At 36.1% G+C, this 15,073-nt stretch overlaps 1 pseudogene; it reads left to right on the top strand.

Annotated features, from left to right (window-relative positions):
- The first annotated feature begins 12,119 nt into the window (after positions 1 to 12,119).
- Positions 12,120 to 12,929, top strand: LOC100514088 (protein BTG3-like; annotated as a pseudogene).
- The last annotated feature ends 2,144 nt before the right edge of the window (positions 12,930 to 15,073 follow it).

Below are 15,073 nucleotides of genomic sequence, written 5' to 3'. Positions count from 1 at the left end.
CAAAAACAATAGTTTGCATCTAATAACCCCATATTCCGAGTGTCCAATCCACTTCCTTCCCCTCCCCCTTGGCAACCACAAGTCTCTTCTCCAAGTCCATGATTTTCTTTTCTGTGGAAAGGTTCATTCATGACATAAATTAGATTCCAGGTATAAGTGATATCACATAGTATTTTTCTTTCTCTTTCTGACTTACTTCACTCAGGATGAGAGTCTCTAGTTCCATCCATGTTGCTGCAAATGGCATTATTTCATTCTTTTTATGGCTGAGTAGTATTCTATTGTGTATATATACCACATCTTACTAATCCAATAATCTGTCAATGGACATTTAGGTTGTTTCCATGTCTTGGCTATTGTGAATATAGTGCTGCAGTGAACATAGAGGTGCATATATCTTTTTCAATGAAACTTTTGTCTGGATGTATGCCCAGGAGTGGGATTGCTGGATCATATGGTAGTTCAATATTTAGTTTTCAGAGGTACCTCCAAACATTTTCCGTAGTGGTTATACAAATGTACCTTCCCACCAACAGCAAAGGAGGGTTTCCCATTCCCCACACCCTCTCCCGCATTTGTTCTTTGTGAACATATTAAGGATGACTATTCTGAGCAGTGTGAGGTGGTACCTCATAGTAGTTTTGATTTTCATTTCTGTAATACTCAGTGATGTTAAGCATTTTATCATGTGCTTGTTGGCCATCTGTATATCTTCTTTAAAGTCATGTCCATTAGGGATTTTTGAACATTTTTTAATTTGGTTGTTGCTTTTTTTTGCTGTTGAAATGTATAAGATGTTTATATATTTTAGAGATTAAGCCCTTGTCAGTTGCATCATTTTAAACTCTTTTCTCCCATTCCAGAGGTTGTCTTATTTTTGGGGTTGGGGGGTTTACTTTGCTGTGCAAAAGCTTGTCAGTTTGATTAGGTGTCATTGGTTAATTTTTGCTTTTATTTCTGTTGCCTTGGGAGACTGACCTAAGAAAACATTTGTAAGGTTGATATCAGAGAATGTTTTGCTTATGTTCTCTTCCAGGAGCTTCATAGTGTGTTGTCTTATGTTGAGGTCTTCAAGCCATTTTGAGATTATTTTTGTGTATGGTATGAGGGTGTGTTCCACTTTCATTGATTGACATGTGACTCTCCAGTTTTCCCAGCACCAAATGCTGAAAAGACTGTCTTTTTCCATTTTATATTCTTGCCTCCATTGTCAAAGATTAATTGACCATAGGTGTCTGGGTTTATTTCTGGGTTCTCTCTTCTGTTCCATTGGTCTGTCTGTCTGTTTTGGTACCAGTACCACACTGTCTTGATGACTGTGGCTTTGTAATATTGCCTGAAGTCTGGGAGAGTTATGCCTCCTGCTTGGTTTTTGTTCCTCAGAATTGCTTTGGCACTTCTGGGTCTTTTGTGGTTCCATATAAATTTGTGGATTGTTTGTTCTAGTTGTGTGAAAAATGTCCTGGGTAATTTGATAGGGATTGCATTGACTCTGTAGATTGCTTTGGGTAGGATGGCCATTTTTACAATATTAATTCTTCCATCCCAGGAGCATGGAATATCTTTCCATTACTTTTCATCCTCTTCAATGTCCTTGGTTAATATTTTATAGTTCTCATCATATGAGTCTTTTACCTCCTTGGTCAGGTTTATTCCCAGGTATTTAATTTTGGTGGATGCAAATTTTAATTCATTGTATTTCTATATTCCTTTTCTAATATTTCATTGTTATTATACAGAAATGCAACCAATGTTGTTCTGAATGTTAATCTTGTATCCTGCTATTTTGCTGAATTTTTGTTCCAGTTTGAGTAGGTTTGTGTGGAGTGCTTAGGGTTTTCTTTATATAGTATCTTGTCATCTCCATAGAGTGACAATTTAACCTCTTCTCTTTCAATTTGGATACCACTTATTTCTTTTATTTGTCTGATTTCTGTGGCTAGGACTTAAAGTACTGGGTTGAATAAAGGTGTGAGAATGGGCATCCTTGTCTTCTTCCAGATTTTAGTGGGGAGACTTTCAGCTTTTCTCTATTGAGTATTATATTTGCTGTGAGTTTGTCATAAATGGCTTTTATTATGTTAGGGTATGTTCACTCTATACCCACTTTGGTAAGAGTTTTTGTTAGAATTGATGTTGGACTTTGTTGATTCATTTTTCTGAATCTATTGAAATGATCATGTGGTTTTTGACTTTTCTTTTTTTAATGTCGTGTATGATGATTGATTTGCATATATTGAACCATCCTTGTGAATCTGGGATTCATTCCAGCTTGGTTGTGGTGTATGATCTTTTTTATATGTTGTTGGATTCAGTTGGCTAAAATTTTGTTGTGAATTTTCGTGTCTATATTCATCAAAGATATTGGCCTATAATTTTCTTTTTTGGTGGTATCTTTGTCTAGTTTTGGTATTAGGGTGATGGTGGCTTATCAGAATGTCTTTAGGAGTGTTCCTTCTTCTTCAAACTTTTGGAAAAGTTTAAGCAGTTTGGGTGTAAGTTCCTCTTTGTATGTTTGATAGAATTTGCCTGTAAAGTCATCTGGTCCTGGACCTTTGTTTGTAGGAAGTGTTTTTATTACATACTCCATTTCATTTCTAGTGAATGGTCTTTTCAGTTGATCTATTTCTTCTTGATTCAGTTTTGGCGGGTTGTAAATCCCTAGAAAGTTGTCCATTTCTTCTGGGTCATTAAATTGGTTGGCATATAATTGTTCAAAGAATTCTCTTATGGGTTTTATGTATTTCTGCCGTATCCATTGAGATATCTACTTTTCATTTCTTATTTTGTTTAATCTGGTTTTTTTCTGTCCTCTTCTTGGTGAGTCTAGCCAATGGTGTGTCAGTTTTGTTTACATTTCAAAGAACCAGCTCTTTGTTTTATTGATTTTTTTCTATTGTTTTCTGAATCTCTATTTTATTGATTTCCTCTCTGATCTTTATGATTTCCTTCCTTCTGCTGACTTTAGGATTTTCTGTTCTTTTTCTAATTTATTTATTTAATTTATTTATTTATTTATTTATTATTTTTGCCTTTTCTAGGACTGTTCCCACAGCATATGAAGTTTCCCAGGCTAGGGGTCTAATTGGAGCTATAGCCACTGGCCTATGCTAGAGCCACAGCAATGCGGATCCAAGCCACATCTGCGACCCACAACAGAGCTCACAGCAATGCCGGATCCTTAACCCATTGAGTGAGGCCAGGGATCGAACCTGCAACCTCATGTTTCCTAGTCAGATTCATTAACCACTGCACCACAACAGGAACTCCCTTCTTTTTCTGATTTATTTAGGGGTGGTTAAATTGTGAATTTGAGATTTTTCTTTTTTTAGAAAGGCCAGAATTTCTATGAATTTTCCTCTAAGCACTGCCTTTGCAGCATCCCAAAGATTTTGAATGGTTGTTTCTTTACTATTACTTGCCTTAATTTCTTTTTTTATTTCCTCATTGACCCATTGGTGTTTTATATACATGTTGTTTACTCTTCATGTAGTATTATTTTTCTCATTTCTTTTCATGTGGGTTGATTTATAGTTTGATGTCATTGTGGTCAGATAAAATACTTAAAAGAATTTATATACTCTTAAATTTGTTGAAGTTAATTTTGTGCCCCAGTATGTTGTCAATCCTGGGGAATGTTCCATGTGGACTTGAAAAGAATGTATATTCTGAATTTTTTGGATATAGTGTCCTGAAAATGTTAGTGAAGTCTAAATTTTCTACTGCATCATTTAGGATCTCTGTTGCTTTATTGATTTTCTGTCTACAGGATCTATCCATTGATCTCAGTGGGGTTTTAAAGTCTCCTGGGGTTCCCATCATGGCACAGTGGTTAACGAATCTGACTAGGAACCATGAGGTTGCGGGTTTGATCCCTGGCCTTGCTCAGTGGGTTAAGGATCCGGCGTGGGCCAGGAGCTGTGGTGTAGGTCGCAGATGCAGCTTGGATCCTGTGTTGCTGTGGCTCTGGTGTAGGCCGGCGACTACAGCTCCAATTCGACCCCTAGCCTGGGAATCTCCATATGCCGCGGGAGCTGCCCTAGGAAAGGCAAAACGACAAAAAAAATAAAATAAAAAAATGAAGTCTCCTAATATTATTGTACGTCCATCAATTCCTCCTTTTATGTTATTTGTATGTGTTGTATGTATCTGGGTGCTCCTATATTAGGGGCTTATATATTGACAATTGTAATATCCTATTCTTGAATGGATCCTTTCATCATTAAATAATGTCCTCCTTTGTCTGTCTTTATGACCTTCATTTTAAAGTCTATTTTGTCTGATATGAGTATTACCACTCCAGCTTTCCTGTCTTTTCCATTGGCATAAAATATCTTTTCCCATCCCCTCACTTTCAATTTATATGTGTCCTTCAGCCTAAGGTGAGTCCCTTGTAGACAGCATATTGTAGGATTTGCTTTTTTTTTTTTTCTTTTTAGGCCTATACCCATGGCATATGGAGGTTCCCAGGCTAGGGGTTGAATCAGATCTACAGCTGCTGGCCTACACCACAGCCACAGCAATGTGGGATCTGAGCCATGTCTGCATCCTACACCACAGCACATGGCAATGCCATATGCTTAACCCACTAAGCAAGGCCAGGGATCAAACCCAAATCCTCATGGATCCCAGTAGTGTTGGTTAACCACTGAGCTATGAATGGAACTCTGGTTTTTGCTTTTTTATCCCATCTGCCACTCTGTGTCTTTTGATTGGATCATTCACTTAATTGACATTTAAGGTAATTATTTACAAATATGTATCTATTAACATCTTAAACCTTGTTTTCCAGTTAATTCTGTTTCTCCTTTGTTCATTTCTTTTTTTAGTTGGATGACATCCATTTATTTTATGGTTGTATACTTTTCCTTTTGTTTTTGTGAATGTAATGTTTGCTTTTGATTTGTGGTTGCCCTGTTTTTTAAGTATGTTAACCATATCCTATATCTGCTTGCTTCAGCCTGATAGTCATATAGGCTCAAACACATTATTTTTTTAAGAGAGAGAGAGAGAGAGAAAGTCTAGATTTTCTTACTTTCCTTCCCCACATTCTATGATTCTGAAGTCCTTTTTTGACATCTTTGCTGTCTCTTGTATTTATCATCACTTTTACAGTAGGTTTTTTTTTTTTTTCCTTTTAGGTCTGTATACTGACTTTTCTAAGTGATTGCTCTCCAGTTGTGATTTCCTCCATCCTATTTCTTACTTCTTTTTTTATTTAGAGAATCCCTTTCAGTATTTCTTTTAGAATGTGTTTAGTATTGCTGTTCTCTTTTAGCTTTGTTTAATTAGAGAAATTCTTTATTTCTCCTATTTTAAATGATGTTCTTGCTGAATAGAGTACTCTAGGGTGCAAATTTTTCCCTTTTAGAACTTCAAATATATCTTTCCACTCTCTCCTGGGCTGTAATGTTTCTGTAGAGATCAGCTGATAGGCTTTGTGGGTTCCCTTATTATTAACACTTTGTGTTTCTCTTGCTGCCTTTAGAATCCTCTCTTTATCTTTAACTTTTGCCATTGCTATTGTAATCTATCTTGGTGTGGGCCTGTCTGGATTCAACTTGTTTGGGATCCTCTGTGCTCCCTGTATCTTGATATCCGTTTCCTTTAGATTTGGAAAGTTTTCAGACATAATTTCTTCAAATATATTTTAAATCCTCTTTTCTTTTTCTTCTCCTTCTGGAATTCCTATTATGCATAGTTTGGCCTGATTTATATTATCCTTTAGATCTCTCATATTGCTTTCATGTTTTTTCATTAGGTTTTTCTGTCTATTGTCCTGATTGGGTGATTTCTCTTATTCTATCTCCCAAGTCACTAATTTGTTCCTCTGCATTATTCATTCTGCTCTTTAGTTCCTTTAGCTCAGTTTTCACCTCTCCCAATGAATTTTCTAATTTTCATATGTTCCGCCTTATATTTTCTATTTCCTTTCTAAAGTAACCTGTATTACTATTTATATCTGCTCTTAATTCCTTCATATTCATCCTTAATTCCTTAAGTATTTTCACTATCTCCCTTTTGAGGACTACATAGTCTGTTTCATTGTTCCCTGCTTCAGGTGAATATTCCTGTTCTTTTTACTGGGAATAATTCCCAAGCTTCCTATTTTTGCTTATATTTTTCTTTTTCTGTGAGTATAAGGAAGCCAAACTGTAGTCTTGGAGGGCTATTTCTATGCAAGAGCACCCCTTTGTATTTGAGGGGGTTTCTATTTATTTTGGGTGTGGGATTTTGGATATTTGCTGTCTCTCTCTTAGGTGTGAGCAGGCTGTTATCCCAGGGTGCTTAGTGTGTTTCCAGGGAGAAGGAGGCAATGGGTAGGGCTAGTAGTCAATGACTGATTGCTGGGCTCTTGACAGTAGCAAGGACCTGTAGGAAGGTTGCAGGATGCTGGGGTCTGTTAATGATCCTCAGGAAGATTTAGGAGGTGTCCAGAGCATTTGGCAGTGGCAGTGGCAGGGTGTATGAGTTCCCAGGGGAGTGAAAGGAACAAGATATAGTGCTCGGTAGCAATGCCTCCTCTGTGGTGCCCTCTGGGGTGATTGTAGCCACAAGCAGTGCCTATTCACTGACCCCTTATGGTAGCAGCCCACATCCACCTCTGGAGTCAGAGATAACTGTTTTGGTTTGCCCACACCAACTTTAGACCATGCAAGAAGTACCCCATCCTGCTTAGCCCACGTGGGATTTGCTGCACTGGCTGCTCCTATTTGTAGGGTCCTGGGAATGGAGAGTGATCAAACATGTGGGTGCTGCTGAAAGTGTTTGGCAATGACAGAAGCAGGGCAGTTGTGTTCCCAGGGTGTGAAAGCAAAAACAGGTGGTGTTTAATCACACTGCCCTCCTCTGTGGTGCCTTCTGAAGTAAATTGGGACCACAGGTTGTGCCTGTTCATGGACCTCTAGTTGTTCCAGCCCTGCCCACCTCTGCAGTCAGAGATAAGTGTGGTACTTTGCCGTGCCACCTGTAGACCATGCAAGAAACACCTGTTCTGCTTAGTCCATGCAGGAGATGATGTACCTATTTGCTGCGTCCTGGGAAAGGGCAGTGATCAAGTATCTGGGCACTGCCCAGAGTGTTTGGTAGTGGCAGCAGCAGGATGCATGTGTTCCTAGGGGAATGAAAGCAACAACAGACAGTGCTCTGTTGCAGTGCCCTCTTTTTTCTGACCTCTGAGGTGTTTGGGGCCGTAGGTGGAGCCTGTTCACAGACCCCTATTGGTGGCAGTCAACACCTCCCTCTGGTTTCTGGGATAACTGTTGTTGTTTGTCCCTGTCACCTATAGATCTCACATAGGCACCTCATTGAGTTTAGTCCCCCCTGTTCTTAGCCCACACAAGAGGTGCCCAGCCACCCATAACCTGCACAAGAAGCACCCAGTCTCCAGTAGCCCAAGAAAGTGGCCTCTCACCACATGTAACCTGCACCAGGGGTACCCCACTCTCTGAGAGCCTGCAGGAGCTCAGGGAGATTCCTATTGTGGTCCACCCCTCCTCCTCTCATCCTCCCCAACAATGGTACCTTGCTTCTCCTGTGACCCCAAACCTCCTCCTGGGTTCCCTGGCTGTGGTGTTCAGCTCCCCAGCCTATGGCACACCACTCCTTATCCTCTCAGTCTGTCTCCACATAGCCAATCGTAGCCCTCTCCCCAGAACTGACCCCCAGAGCCTAAGTCTCAGTGCCCAGCCCCCGCTGGAGCATCTCAGACTGTGGTGTCTGGGGAAGTGGTACAGATGATCTGTGCAACTTTCACTCTGCTTTGCCCTCCTCAGTCCAGCTGCTGTGTTTTTTCACTGACTTTGAGGTCCCTCCACCTCAGCTAATCTCCCTGTCATTTAGGTGGCTTCCCACGGTGTGGGTTCCTTTTCTCTTTCACAGCTCCCTCTCATGAATGCTAGTCCTGTCCTGTTCCTTTTTTCTCTCTCTTTTTTCTTATTTTCTTTTGTTCTACCAAGTTATGTGGAGGATTTTTTGCTCTTTTTGGAGGTTTAAGTTCTTCTGCCAGCATTCAATAGATGTTCTGTGCAAATCATTCTACATGTAGATGTGTTTTTTTGATGTGTTTGTGGGAAATTTGTGAGTGCAGCATCTTACTCCTCCACCATCTTGATCCTGTCCCCCAGCATTTAAGGATTTAAAAAATGAAGTAGAATAGAAGAACGATTTTGGCAGGGTGTCATCTATATAAGGATAATTAAAGTATTATGAAAATTACTTTCCCATCCATATATGTAACTTTCTGTATATGTAGTAGATCAAGATAAAACATTCCTTTAACTGTATATAGTGATTTTTTTTAAAGAGTCACTAGGCCAGCTATCCTCTAATTTTGACCAATCCTGATTTGAATATTTTAGCTGTTTTAACCAAATTCGTTCTTGCCTCATTACTTTTATGAAAATATAAGAACACTTTCTTTAGAAAAACTAATTTTAACAAATTAATGGACAGAAAGTAAAATTCAATTTGAATATATTGCCTTATTGCTTTCCTATTTATTATATACTTTTGAATGTTATACAAGCCACTCTGCTCAAGCATCAATTTGCTTTAACCTTCAATATATTGAACTATTACCAAAGTACACAAAAAGATGACACAACAAATAGGAAAAGAGAAAATGATTGAATCTTTGAGAAAAATCTCTGCTTTATAAATACTTGGTTCATTTTCATAAAATATTACCAATTTTCAGACTCGAGCAATTTTTTAATGCTATGAATATCTGCTATTCATGGTCAGATAATTTAAACTGCCTACTTGTATATATTAGTAAAGTAGATAGTGGAAATGCTATATTAAGGTTTTCAGAGAAAAAACTATTTTGACTTCATCGAGACAAAAAGCATGAAGATAATCTATACTTCAAAACTTTGCCTAAAAGTTTTGTTGTAAGTATTAAAACCACACCTTCACATTGATTTTAATGTTTTTTAATTTGAAATTTTTATTGACATATATTTGATTTAGATATTGTGTTAGTTTCAAGTATATAGCATAGTAATTCAATTATTTATATACATATTTACCGATTATTATAGTTTATTAGAAGATATTGAATATAGTTCTCTGTGCTATACACTAAATCCTTATTTTTTATCTATTCTCTATATGGTAGTGTTTATCTGTTCATCCTATACTCCTAATTGATCCTTCCCTGCCACTTTCCCTTTGGTAACCATATGTTTGTTTTCTGTGTCTGTTTTGCAAATAATTTCATTTTTATTATTTTTTAGATACCACACATAGGTGATATTTGTCTTTCTTTGACTTACTTCACTTGATATGGTATTCTCTAGTTCTATCTATATTGCTGCAAATGTCATTATTTCATTATTTTATATGGCTAAGTAACCTTCCATTGTGTATATGTATATACATATACTGCATCTTTATCCATTCCTCTTCAGATGGATAGTTAGGTTGCTTCCATGTCATGCCTATTTTAAATAATGGTACCATGAACATTGGGGTGCATGTATCTTTTCAAATTAGAGTTTGCATCTTTTCAAGATATATGCCCAGGACTGGGATTGCTGAATAATGTGGTATCACCTGCTCTCACTTTCTGAACTGGCTTTGATTTTCCTCTTGATTTCTAGCACTTGGAATTTTACTTTATTTCAATAAAGTTATTTCCTTTAGAAATTGTTGTATTATCCAGAATTTCTATGTCTGTGCATTTGGGTTGCTTGCCATGTCAGTTCAAGTTACTTTGGAACAAAAGTCAAGACACAGCATGTTTCATAGGGAAATTTGACCATACATATCCACTTATTTAAAAGTACAGATGATGAACTTCCAGTTCAAGAACAATTAGGCCAATTGGTTTTCCTTCTCTCAACATAACTCTTACAAGAAATGTATGAAATGTATTATTTATAGTCATCAACTATAATTAGCCCTGAAGATAAAACTGAAATTTGCTAAGAGGGTAGAATTTAAATGTTCTTACCACAAATGAGGTAATTTTTTTAAAAGAATGTGTTGTTTAAAAGGCATAATTTTCAAATGGAAAAGGCACACCAAGTCCCAAGCTGATAAATAGCTAAAAACATTCTTATGCATATCATAGCAAAAGTTTAGAAACCTGAAATAAAAGAAAAAAATTATGGAAGCCAGAAAATCATGGACTTGGAGAATAGATTTGTGGCTGCCTGGGGGGAGAGGGAGGAAGTGGGAGGGATCAGGAGCTTGGGGTTAATGGATGCAAACTATTGCTCTCGGAATGGATTTACAATGAGATCTTGCTGTGTAGCATTGAGAACTATGTCTAGATACTTACATTGCAACACAGCAATGGGAGGAAAAAGTATGTATACATGTATGTGTAACTTGGTCCCCATGCTGTACAGTGGAAAAAAAAATAATAATTTTTTTAAATAACGAAAAAAATAAAATAATAAAAAAATTATGGAAGCCACCTAATAAGAAGTAATAGACTATTTAAGTAAGAGAAATCATATTGCCCTTAAACTCTTATGTGTTGCACTGAATTTAAGAAGACATTGTTTTCAAAGTACTGTTACAAAAAATTTAACTTCAAATTTTATGTATTTATAGAAACAGTGATTACTAAACTATTATTAATAGTGATGGAGAAAATATAAATCTTGTATAGAAATGCAAAGACCATGGATATTTAAATATTTTTAAAGGTGCATTTTAGCAAAAAATATATATCCAGTAGGAAATGGAATATGATGACAAAACAGGAGAGGAAAAAAATAACCTGTTATTACATTTTAAGCTAAACATAAAAAATAGAAGTTTGAAGCTAAAAATCTCAAATGTTTAAAAAATAAAAACTCTGTGAGGAATTCCCGCTGTGACGCAATGGCTTAATCATCAGACTTGTCTCTGTGGAGGCACTGGTTCCAGCCCCAGCCCTGGACAGTAGGTTAAGGGTCCAGCATTGCTGCAGCTGTGGTGTAGCTTGCCTCTCTGGTTTGGATACAATCCATCCCTGGCTTGGGAACTTTCATATGTCATGGAAATGGTCAAAAAAGTACACAAACAAACAAAAAAAACAGAAAACATGGTGAGCTTATTTTTTTTCACACAAATAGAAAATATATTGGTCAGGATGACATTGCAGTCCATATAGCAATAAGTACTTTTAAAAGACACATTTTGTTTTGTTTTTCTCATATTAAAAAAAGTCTTGAGGTTGGTGATCCAGTGCTAATATGGTGAACCCACCATTATATATGTAACATTTATATTAAATATTTAAATGTATTTCTTTATCAACATGGTGAACTAATCAGCAACTATAACTTTTTTCTCCAAATAAAAATACTTTTTTTCAAGCTGTTATTTTCTCCATTTCCTTCCACTATCCCATATTTTCTTGAAATCTTTAGGAGTTTTAATTTCTGGTTTGTATTATATTTTAATATGATTCTACTTTTATAGATATAACTTATTTTCTTAAGCTTTACACTCACATTCTCAACCATTATATGTATTTAACTCTAATTTTTGCTGGCTTCTTTGCTCAACTCTTTTTTACATAAATTTGATAGTTCTTGACAATTTTTTTTAAATTTTTGGAGTGTATCATTAATCATTTCTAAAAGTCTTTCTGAATCCCCTCAACTTTGAAAATGTTATTTTCTTGCCCCTAAAGTGAATGGTATTTTTAAGGTATTTAAAGGTTTACATTTACAATTTTCTTTTGGAATTCAAAAATATTTTTCTATTTATTTCAAACATCTTGAATTACATACAGAACATATATCTGACACCAGTCTAATTCTAACACTTTTGACATAGTCACCTTGTTTCCCTGTTGTCTTCATTGGAAGCTATTAGGAACGGTTTTAACTCTGGGATTCTTAAATGTCTGCACTAGGTCTTCAGGTCTCCTTCACAACCAACGCCAAGACCCATGCTCGAGGTTTTATTAAACTTAGGAAAATTATTTATTTCTTACTTCCTCTTCTCCATTTCCTTTATTCACTTTTTCTACAATGCCTGTTAGACAGATTGTCCAACTTCTGGTGCTATCATAATCTCATTAGCTTATCTAATTATTCTTATCTTCTTATTTGTCAGGCAGCCAAATCTATAGTTTGAGAGCAGCGGAGGCAGCAGCAGCAGCATTGAGAAATATGAAGAATGAAATTGCTACCATAGTCTTCTTTTTCACAAGACTAGTTCTAAAAACACAAGTTGAAAAAAGAAGCAGTTGAAAGGTTTGCTGAGAAATTGATTCTAATACTTCAAGAAAAATATAAAAATTACTGGTAGCTGGAAAAACCATCAAAAGGACAGGCCTACAGGTGCATTCCGGTCAATAAGTTTCAAAGAGTTGATCCTGATGTCCTGAAAGCCTGTGAGAACAGCTGCATCTTATACAGTGACCTGGGCTTGCCAGGGGGACTTACTCTATGATGGACCCGTGTGAGGTGTGCTGTTGGTATGGAGAGAAAAAGTGCATTCACTGTTGCCAGCTTTAAAAATGAGAGTGAGAATTTTTTAAAAATTTAAAAAAAAATAAAAATAAAAATGAGGGTGAGAACAAGGATGAGATTTCCAAGAAAGTTACCACCAGGGCCCTTGATAAGGTTACTTCTGATTATCATTCAGGATCCTCCTCTTCAGATGAAGAAACAAGTAAGGAAGTAGAAGTGAAACCCATTTCAGTGACTGTGACCCCTAGCCCCGTGTACCAGATTTCAGAACTGATATTCCCGCCTCTCCCAATGTGGAACCTTTTGCCTGGAAAAAAAAAAAAAAACAGGAATGTACCAAGGGAATGGTCATCAAAGTCACTACCCAACTCCTGTTCCATTTGGTTATTCAAATCAAGGAAGGAAGAATAAATTTATCACCCAATTCCAGTAGCGTGGGTACCTCCTCTTGGAATGCATCATGACCCAAATCATTGGATTAATCCTCACATGTTAGCACCCCACTAGCTGCTTTTGATTCTGTAGGTGGCATGCTGAGAAAAGGTAGAATAAGCTTGACTACTTATTAAAAATTCACATTCAAAGTAGTAAAGTTAGATGGGACAAACCATCAAACATTTTTATAGAGAAGTTATTGGGAATAATCTTTTTAAAAAAACATATATGCACTTTAGATACATTGATATAGTTTGAGAAGCTTTATTAAAGTTAGTCAAGTGCCTGAGTTTTTAATGTTGGACTTGTGTATGAGAATACTGCAGGAGTGGGCAATCTGTTCTAGCACCTTTGAGCTTTTACTTTATGGAGATTATGTAAGTTATTTATACACAAAGAAATCTGTTTTATGTTGTTATTTAGAAGAATTGTGTGAAATCATGTAGTTGCAAATCAAAAGTAGTTTGAGGCATGAAAAAAAATAAAGGCCTCTATTGATCAATATTAGTAGTTTGAGCATATTTCCCCAAGCTCACATGAAATTCCTTGGCTCAATTTCAGTGAGAGATACATTTCTAAGAGGTATTCTAGTCCTCATTCTGTGGTTGCAAAGTTGGGGATAGGGAGCAAGTGCATACCATGTGGCCAGAGGAATAGTCTTCCGGATGTGAGATTAGCTGGTCTGGGGACTGAAGGAATTCTCAGTCTTTAGTAGTGGCTGTTATTTGACTCTGGACATAATATATCTCTGCTCAATAGATCTTCAGAAAATGCTCGGGGTCTGGATTTCTTCTTTCATTTGAAAAGTTGTGCTGTTTTAACATCTATATAAATATAGGATTAATCTGTTTTAGAAGCTTAGCCCCTTAATTCCTTAAACTGATGACTTCATATGACCTCTGTTTTCCCCTTCCATTCCCTGCTACCATTAATTCTAAAGATATCCTATTTTTCTTCTGAGACTTCTCACTGTTTTACTCTAATTCCCACTTTCATTTCTGTCATGTTGGAGACTCCTCAGTTCCATCGAATTCTGACTAAATCTGTCATAGGTAACAGAAATTCCTCATAGTTCTGATCAGCTGGTGGCATTCTTCATGGTTTTTCTACATTATGAATTTGCTCCCTTATTCTATTTGTTATTTGTCGTGAAGAAGTAGAAGGATTTACAGTTAGCAGTTCAAAGTAGAAACCCTACCACTTTATTGTTGCCTCTCCTGTGCTTTCACTAAGAGAACCAATATGGGGATCAGGGGAAGTAAGGACTTTGGAGTAAGGTATCAGCTCTAATGTTGTTCTCCAGCTTGCTGTGTGATCATGAGCAAGTCATTTAAACTCTACCAAACTCAGTTTCCTTTTCTCTAAAGTAAGGATACTACTATCTATTTTAGAGGTAGGATTTATGAGAGGAATATATATGATCACCATTATGGTCTCTGCTAAAACGGAATTTGAGAGTAAGTAACACTTTCGCATTGAAACCTTGAAAACATTGGTTTTCATTGCTTTTTATCTTTGTAAATTTATAGCTGAACAATGGTGACATATTTTACTGTTTTGTTTTTAGCAAATAATTGATTCTTTTAAAATTTATTTTGCAAACTGAGAGACATATCCTTAACATTTTTTTTAAAGCTTTTTTTCCATTAATATGGGGGGAAAAGCTCACTTTCCACTGCCGTCTCATTGATTTTGGTATTTTGGACAGTTTTTTTATGTGTCTTCAAATCTGTAAAATATTTTATTCATAGTTTCTTTCCTTTTATGTCAGAAAGTCTTTAACTACTTTGATAGTAAATAAATAAAAATTATATTTCATATATATGTCATGATTTGTTTTATATTTCTATATGAAAACATTATTAGTAAACCCAGAAAATGCACTGCTTGATGTGAATGAGTATTACTTTATTTTATCTAATAATTAATTCCTTTTCTCAACCATTGATTGAAAATGTCCAGACTTATTCACTTATTTGAAGTGAGATCTTCAAACTTATTCCAGACTTATTCAATTATTTGAAGTGAGATCTTTAATATTTATTATACTCTAATACACCAGGCATTTGAGGAAGATATTCTTTTCTTTTAGTTATCGATATACCTAACCATACATTGATGTCCTATTCCTGAAATTATTATAGCTACATAAAATAGTTAATATACATATGTAAAATATTGCTATTTTCACCTCTTGTATTATTTGTCTTAATTCT

The sequence above is a fragment of the Sus scrofa genome, chromosome 1, assembly GCF_054392235.1.
Source record: "Sus scrofa isolate SSC_HxYL_T2T_F1_AM1 chromosome 1, Sscrofa_HxYL_maternal_Yorkshire_Landrace_v2.0, whole genome shotgun sequence".
In the NCBI taxonomy this organism is placed as follows: Eukaryota; Metazoa; Chordata; class Mammalia; order Artiodactyla; family Suidae; genus Sus; species Sus scrofa.
Note: the sequence above shows the minus strand (reverse complement) of the source record. Positions and strands in the feature narration are given on the sequence as shown.